Source organism: Oreochromis aureus, linkage group 10, assembly GCF_013358895.1.
Source record: "Oreochromis aureus strain Israel breed Guangdong linkage group 10, ZZ_aureus, whole genome shotgun sequence".
In the NCBI taxonomy this organism is placed as follows: Eukaryota; Metazoa; Chordata; class Actinopteri; order Cichliformes; family Cichlidae; genus Oreochromis; species Oreochromis aureus.
In genome coordinates, this window is record NC_052951.1 from 24,635,377 (window position 1) to 24,644,154 (window position 8,778).

The 8,778-nt window shown below is 39.0% G+C and overlaps 1 protein-coding gene across 3 annotated transcripts in view; it reads left to right on the forward strand.

The window, feature by feature from the left end:
* jade2 (jade family PHD finger 2) overlaps nucleotides 1–8,778 on the forward strand; it is a 222,592-nt gene that overhangs the window by 38,801 nt on the left and 175,013 nt on the right. The gene's annotated exons all lie outside the window — the stretch shown is intronic.

Sequence of the window (8,778 nt, forward strand, 5' to 3'; positions counted from 1 at the left end):
CCAGTCTCTGTTTGACCGTAACAAGCTCACAATTTTGCTCCACTTCAATGAAAGAAATTTTGTTTTGGCTTTGCAAAATTGGCAGAAATGGTCAGATTCAAACATTTTTGGTCAGCTTGTCCATGTTTTTGAACGGTAGAATGATATTCAAATACCCAGTCACATCCTTTGTTTGCTTGGTTGCATGTAATGTGGGCATTGTTGCTACCGTCTCATGTTTCAGAGCTGATTGCCATTGCAGATCTGTAAGAGACCACAGAGTATTTGATAAAAACATATGTCAAAACATGCTTATCCCACTGTCCAAGCATACACAATCAGTGGAAATCAAATAAATTCACACAAAAGGCATTTGAGAGTCAGTGAATCAGTGAAACGGTCGCTTCTGTCCAATGTAAATACAGCCATCTCCGTCACCGCAGCAAAATCAACCAGGCGCATTGATGGCATAAATTGGTTGGCTAAAATACCAGGTTGTAACATCCATATGGCCATGATGAATGAGCCATGGGCTCTCAAATGACCACCCTGAGCAAGAAACTGGCATAATCCGGTTGGAAAATGGTGCACTCTACCAGTTGTGGCAATGTGTTGCCTGCCACAATCACACATTCCTCCCACTCTCAGTGAAGTGGGCTCTGATCTGTTTAAGGAGAACTCGTCTCTTGCTTTTTGAAGAGTTTCACTTCAAAAATAAATCTGCCATTTGGAAGAAATTGCATTTACTCTTAAAAAATTAGCAGGGGGGAAATTTTTAAATAACGCAGAGGAGGTAACTGCCTCTGACGGCAGATCTGGGCTTCTAAGGATGTTCAATGACAAAGTTCTTTAACAAAATGAATTCATATAATTTAAGGTAATTTGCTCCCACCTTATCTTTTGAGCAACTCTGCATCGTTGCTCAAAAGAAATGTCAAAAACTAGCAAAAGTGAAGAAGCTCAAATATTCTGTTTTTCAGCGACTTTTAAAAGAAGAATGAATAAAGCAAAATGGCATGCATGCCCCGAACCACCCTGAAGTACGAGTCATCAGCAGAGCATCTGTCAGGCCTGTGCATTTGATGCTTCCTCCCCCTCAGCTCCATCCAGTTAACCACAGGCTGTTGGAAGGTCCTGTCAGCAATCAGTCTCTCAGTAATTACTACTTTAGCTCTCTGCTCTGACCCGGGCCTCAGCTGAAGAGCCAGGGGCCATGTTCCCTTTCATAATGCTGCCTCCTCGCTCCGGGGCACGCTGCTCTTTCATAAAGGATGGTGTTTTGAAGTAATGTTTCTGCTTTTTCCGAAGCAGTGAGTGACAAGAAAGGTTGAACAAACAAAAAGAGCGGGTGGCAGCTGACAAAGGTTCAGTGCAAAGTTTTCAAAAAGAGTCGCGAGTGCATTTGAACTGGTGTCAAGATAGCTTAACTCATTTCATGTAAAAAAATCTGGTGCTTTTTGCTCTCTTGGTGCTGATAGAAATATCACGGCTGTTTTTCCACTTTAGTTTATTTGGGTCTTTGAGCCTTTCGGTTTCCACTTTGGTGTAGTGTCCATCGGATTGACAAGGTAATGTTACAATTTTGCGATATCATTTCGCGAACATGTGAAAGGAATGGATTTGTGGGATTGGTTACTTACTGTAACCCTAGGTTCTATGATTACAGGCGTAAAAGCTGGTTGCTAGATCTGTTTGTTTTACTTAAACGGTGAATCTTTACATTATTTGTAACGAAAATATTTTTCCTGTTAATATTGCAAACATTCAAAGTGATGTTGCTTTGTGAACTGACAATGTCCACCTACTGCAACCATCAGAAGGCTAGGTTCTTTAAGCTTTTGATTGTTAACCCTCTAGAAATATCCATAATTGAGTTTCGTGTAGATAAGTAGAGACCATTTAAATCAGCCATGCGATTTAAACAGTGAAGAAAATGGATGATGGATTAAATCAGGCATTGTATAATTCAGCAACATTATTGCTGATATAAAAGTGCTCACTTGTAAATCACTTATAACTCACTTATATCTGTTACAGTCATTTATGAAAATTCTCTTCTGGAAAGGTTAGACTACAACTTCAGATTCGTTATTTCATGTTTTTCCTAGTATGCAGGTCAAATCAAGAGGTTGATTGTCAGTGCCTGACCTACTTTTCCAACTTTAGAGGACTTTGTTTGTATCTGATTGTTTTCTGACAGCCAATCCAACAATCAGGATCTCTTTGCACAGCAATTTACCAGGTGTAAAAGATGAATCTAATTCTCAAAGTCTCTTTAATTCTTGACACAGTTATTTTTTTAGCAGTTACCCTGCAAAATAAAGGAAAGACTGTTTGAAATTGCTCAGTGTCATCTTCAGAATTTATACAAAGCTAATGAGGAGGCAGTGGGTTGCAATGAAAAATGGCATTGATGAGTACGGAAAACCTTTTCTCACATGACTCAATAAACTAATTGATTACATGTGTAGTTATTCCTTCTAGCCTGTTAATTGGGCTCATGACTAAATGTTTCAAAGGGAAGTCATCCTTTGACAGCATTTTGAGGAGCTAACAAAGACACTGTCCTTAAGCCAGAATACAGGACTAACCCATGTTTGAGTACTAACTGGTTGCCTGTCAGCACTTCAACCAGAGGTGGCTGCAACCGCTGGCAGAGTGTGAATCGTCCTGAGGCGATAGCAACACCTTGCTGTGTGTTTTATAGTTCAAACGTCACATGCCTAAGAAAAAAGGCCTTCCTCCCTTGCTGATAATGCTAACATTAGTTCCTTGTTTTTACTTGATAGGCAGTTAACTACTCTCCAGGGTCAGGAGTGAGGTTTCCTTTGCTTGCCAAGTGTGGCGAGCAGCAGCCTGGACACAAACCGAAAACAGACACTCTGCAAAGCTGCAGACTCAGCAGCTTTTAAATGAGAGTGTGTAGTTTCCTTCTGGATTATTGTTACGAGTGAGCAGGACTATTTCACTTTTTTCACTTGGCTAATGACAAAGGATGAAAGGATGTATGTAAGTGGTAGATAAATGTGGCTAATATAGACGAGCGAAACAACAAATGTCACATTTCCATGTGGTATTTGTTCTTGAAATGGTTCACTGGGTGAAATAGACTTCTAGGCTATGATGCTTAAGTGTGCTCTATCAAAGATTTCTTCTAGTTTTTAACCTCCCTCCCCTTCATCCTTCCATGAAAAGCCTGGTTCTGTCAAATACTGTACATGGCGTGTTTTGTAGTTAGTCCAGTGGTTGGAACTACATGCTTTTTTTAAAAACATGTCAACAAAAACATTATGTTTAGGTAGTGAAGAATCCTGACGATTTGCATCCCCACTGGTGAGAAAATTGAACAGTAGCTCCAAATGTGGGTTTCTGGGTTTAAAAGGTTATGGGTTGATGCATACTCTTGGTCGGAGGGAGGTGTGGCAAATGTTAAACACCATGGACTTTGTAATGACAACGTAGTGCTTTTCTAAAAATGAGCCATCTTTATTTGCGCCTTTGCAAGTCGTACTCCAGCTTTGCCTTTTCTTAGAAGTGGTTTAGATGGTTTTTTTCTCGGCGGAAGGAGGACACAGTCAAATGCTTCCTTTTTTTCCCTATAGCTGTTTTTATCTCATTTTAGATGAGGGTGGAGATGGAGAATTTTAATGGTTGCTAGATACATAAACACAGAAAACGTGAGATTGGGGTTGTTGGGAATAGTTCAAAGCTGCAGGTGTGAAGACATGAAGATTACCTCCTAGTGCTTACATGCAGCCTGGATAGAAAAAGCAGCTTAGTTTACAAAAATCGTTTTTTTGAGGGAAAAATCAATCTATTCGTCATGGTCTCTATTGGGAGATGCAAGCAGACACAGCAAGGGTTTATGTTTACGATGTCTGTTGGTGTTTCTTCCTTTATGCATAGTGTATGCATAGGGAGAGCAGAGCTGCAGAATATTAAATATGCATAGTTAACATTAGAGAATAAAATGAATAGCAACTGGTCTCTGTGACCTTGATATTTTGATAACTTACTCTGTGAGTTGCACACAATTTAACGAGGATGATCTGTTATTGAGCAGATTGCTGCCTTTGAAATGAGGACTTTTGTACCGCATTTAATTAGGCATGTAAAATTCATCAAAAGTATATTTAGTGCTGTAATACAAAAAAATAAAGCTATTTGGGACAGGAGTGACCCAGATGGTATTTTAGGGTTTAACAAATCTCAACAAACAAAATGAGGTTTATATTGTATAAACAGAACAGAAATAAGCTGTATACAGTCTGCAGCTGGGCATTTAGCAAAAGCTGTGACCTGCAATCAGTGATGCAGTTAATCAGCTATTTACAACTGGGAAGGGGAGCAGTTAAATATTGTGTACCCACCAAAGGCATGAAGTTAAAAGTGATTAATTTTAAATTTTTTAATGCTATATCACGTGGGTAGTCTTGATTAAAACAAACAGAATACCTAGACTCAGTCAAAGTACTGTAATCTGCTTATTAATCCAGATTAAGCCGTCATCGTCATCAGGACAATATGGCAATATATAATATGTAGTCGCAGGTGAGGTCCTCCTTACAAATTATGATTGCTTTATTTTCTGGGCCTACCAAAGCAGGATGGCATGATCGGAAGCACTAGTTTCACACCTTTCAACTTGTCACAGTATTTTCAATAACAAATATCCAACAGCCCTGTGGAGGCGAGAAGGGTAAGATAAATGTTACCTGAGTAGGCTTTACAAGCAATTTACAGCAAGAAGGCTTTGAACTAGAAATGATAATATCAGCCACTTCTGGTGCAACATGGGAGGAAGGAAGTGGTATCAGCGGGGGGGGATTGCCGAAAAGGATGATGAGCAGGTGTGAAGCACTTTCGATAGCATTGTTGTTTAAATACGTGTGTGTGTGTGTGTGTGTGTGTGTGTGTGTGTGTGGAGACAGAAGTAAGCTGTACATGCAGTATTTGAGACTATGAACTGTATATGGATTTTGCATCAGCAGGGGTGGAATACAATATCTCAGCACGTGTTCAGTGAAAGTAAACCAAAGTAAAATGAGATGAATATAGATTGTTATATTGTTTAAGTTATTTAAGGTGTTTGATATTTAATGCTTCGAGATTTTAATTAATACTGCATAGATATTTTTTTTGTGAGCAGGCTTTAATGGTGTTAACCTAAAGATAGCTTTTTAGGATGAGAAGTTTCTTTTGCTAATATGTAATTTATTCATTTTGTGAAAACATATATTGAGTGATGAAAAGATTACAAAGCGAAAATGAGTGGGTTTGCAGTGGAAAGTGTTTGGGGTTTGATTAACATGTCTATTCATATTAGTCAGACTGTGTGTGTAAAACATAGACATAACCACTTTGACATTACCCATTAGTCTGTGAAGCCATTTTTTATAGTCTCAAGTTAGCATTTTGACCGCAGATGTTGCTGTGAGGTCTATACGTGTCTGTAATTGGAGGAGAACGTGGAGTGCTAAGTTATCGGCTAATGCTAGTGCTAGTGGTAGCATGTTAGCAAGCTTTATCCATACGTTAGACACAGGCACATGCTAATTAGTGCTAAGTAATAGATAAATGAATAAGTTTTATTTACAAAAATGTAAGGGAAGTTAGGACAGTTAACTGCACAGAAAACGTGTAGTATTAATTAGATAATTGCATTTTTACCACAAATACACTTGACATGGCAGTGATTGGAATTAGTGCAGACAGTGAATGGCTAACGGTGCTTTGACCAATAAGCACCTTTAACTTTAAGCCTTAACAAAACAAAAATGCAAACATAGGTATGTTGTTACCTATAAAAGGTAACAAAAAGGTAAAAGAAAAAAAAAAAGAAGCACTGTCCGTACAGTTAATATGAAGTGGAAATTTGGTAGCAGCGAATTGTATGGGATTCTACAGATAGATGAGCATTTTCATTGTCACCATCTTGTTCTTTTGAAAAATGAGAGATGTGATGAAATGTGAAACTGCACACTCACTGGCTAAAATGTGTAATATTCCCTGCATAATCCTTGTTTTTTAAAGTTAGAAGGACCATAATTTACAAAGTGGTCTTGACCCAAAATGAGTGACCAGGCCTATAAACTTATGAGGGAAGTGTTTAATGTTTTGGGGGTTTTTTTCCGTAGAATTTCAAAAATCATAATCTCCTTGTAACCACCAGAATATATAATTTGTGGCGATTAATAAAAATGCAGGTCTTGTTATACTGTCTATAGGTGGCCTCAGTTTTTGGTATTTTTGCTTGAGCTTTATTTTTTAGTCTGCTTGGTTTCTTAAATTTTTAATATCTGATTTTTTTCCTCTTTTTGGCATTAGCATTAACATTAGGATTACCACAGCTACCTGTTCTGTGAGCTGCAGAACTTAAGATGCTGGATTCACTAATGTTCATACTGTTAACTGTTTACAGTGGACTGTAGATTTATAGGTATATGATCATCTGCCCATTTGTAAGTAAGATTGTGCAAAAACTAAATTTTAAACAGAGGAGGAATCTGTTTTGTTTACATTACATTTACAGTTTTTTAATTGTGAAATAAGACCTTCAGAGCTATTTGTTCCATCCTTAAGTCTAATGCAAAATGTTATAGTGTGCTTTTCGCACATATCAAGGCTTATACTTTAATACTTGTTAAAGTCATGTTCCAGTAGAAAAAAATAAAAGAGAAATTGAAATCTGTCCTCGGGGTATTGACAAGCTGTGTGAACCAAAGCATTTTTAACAGCTTGTGTGTCATGATTAGAGTTATTGTTCCAAGGCAGATGTTATAGATGGATCCCTGTCAAGAGTCGTGATTGTGATATATTGTGTTAACTCGTTATTTAGATCAGCCTTACTGCTGGCTCAGATGCTCTGCAATCTTGTATATGTGAACAGTAAAGTAAGTAAACCGATACTAACTAACTAATTTGTACTGTATGTATATATATTAGTGTATTTGTACATGTGTGTGTGTCCTCTAAGCTAACAGCTGCTGAAGCTCATTAGGGTCTGGTGGAAACAGCTGTGAAACTCCATGGCAACCAGATGCAAACAGCTCGAAGTTGATGTTACAGTTTGTCTCTTTCTCTCTCTCTCACACACACTCTCTCTCTCTCACACACACACACACACACACACACACACACACACACACACACACACACACACACACACACACTCCACGTGCCAAGCCTAGTGAATGGATGAGCAGGCTGGATGGATGGCGGAGAGCTTTGCATGTCGACACATACCAGCCGGGAGATGAGTGCAAATAAACGAATGCGGACACGCTCACACATTCACACGCCGCGAGCCAACATAGCGCCGAACCATCGTATTAAACTGTCAGCATTGCTCCCCCCTCGCTCACCTGCCAGGTGTTGAAATGTTAAAAAACAACACACACACACACACACACACACACACACACACACACACACACACACACACACACACACACACACACACAAAAAAGGCAAAACAGAAACACGTTGTTTGCACTTATTGGTAAGAGAACAGAAAACGTGTCCGATTAGCAACAGGAATAGTTCTCCAGGCTTCTTGTAGGACATTTGAAGCACTTCTTTGGACGTTGGCTTCCTTCTGTTCTGCTCTCAAGATGATCCCACATTGCTCTGGAGTGTGGAGAGAAGCTCATAGTGTTCCACTGTGTGTTTTTCTATCTAGTTATGCTTTTACTGCATTGGCAATTTGTTTGGTATTATTGTTATGGTGAAAATTGAAGCTGTTTCTAATATAAGTTCATCGCTCCATCAGACCTGTTACCACTGATGTTAAAGGCAAGTTCTTGTGTAATTTGGCATACCTCAGCCTTTTCTCCCTGTTTCCCTATATTAAGACTGGCTTCCTGACAGCCACCCTCCCACTGAGACCATTTCTTCAGTGAACATCAACTGAAGGACCAGATTTTTCCCCCCCCCATTTCTTAAGCAAATGACTTTTAGATACTGCTCTTCTGCTGTACATAGTTGTTTATGCTTTTTATACTTGAATGATTTGTAGATCTGTGTGAAGTAGCTAAATAATCAGGTACACGATCCAGACTGAAAATGACTGAAATGCACCTTGAAAGACCTTCAGCAAGCCTGGAAATTTTTTTTTACTTGAGATCACTTTAAAAACCAAAAAAAAAAATACAAAAAAATCTGTCCCATCAGAAGGAAAACATAAAGAAATAGCGCAATAGTTTTGCACAGTGCTCAGTTCAAAATGAGGTGTCCTGAGATGTAGACAGTCTTAGGTGTAGCCTGCGCCGTCCTCAGTGAGGGCTGAAAAACTGTTATTTTGGACGTTGCTTTTATAGATATTTTCACTTTTTGTGCTTCCATCTCAGAGCTCTAAAGTTTGTTGTTGACACATAAACTTAGCAGCGTTGGCCAGAGAACTTCTTTGGGGAAATATAAACAATAATCAGCGGGTGTGTATTTTGTCTCGTGCGTAAAGTTAATATTTGTGCACTCATGTGCATTTGTTTTATTTCTAGTTAGCCATCAGCAGTCGGTGTGTGTCTGCGCTTGCCTTTCATGGCCCATATTTGTACTTTCGGTCATGTCTGATGGTTTCATGGCAGAACATCAAAGGGCTGGACACTAACTGTACCTGATGGGGTGGAAAAGTCTACAGAGAGAGAGAGAGGGAGAGATGAGTTTGGAAAGAAAGTACTGAATGGGAGGCATAAATTTATGTAGAGCTTTCCTGGTCTAGTCTGAGCACTCAAACCGCATTAAGCATTTACACATTTGCACACTCGCACACCCAGTTGTGGCTTAGGACCTGCTTTACCT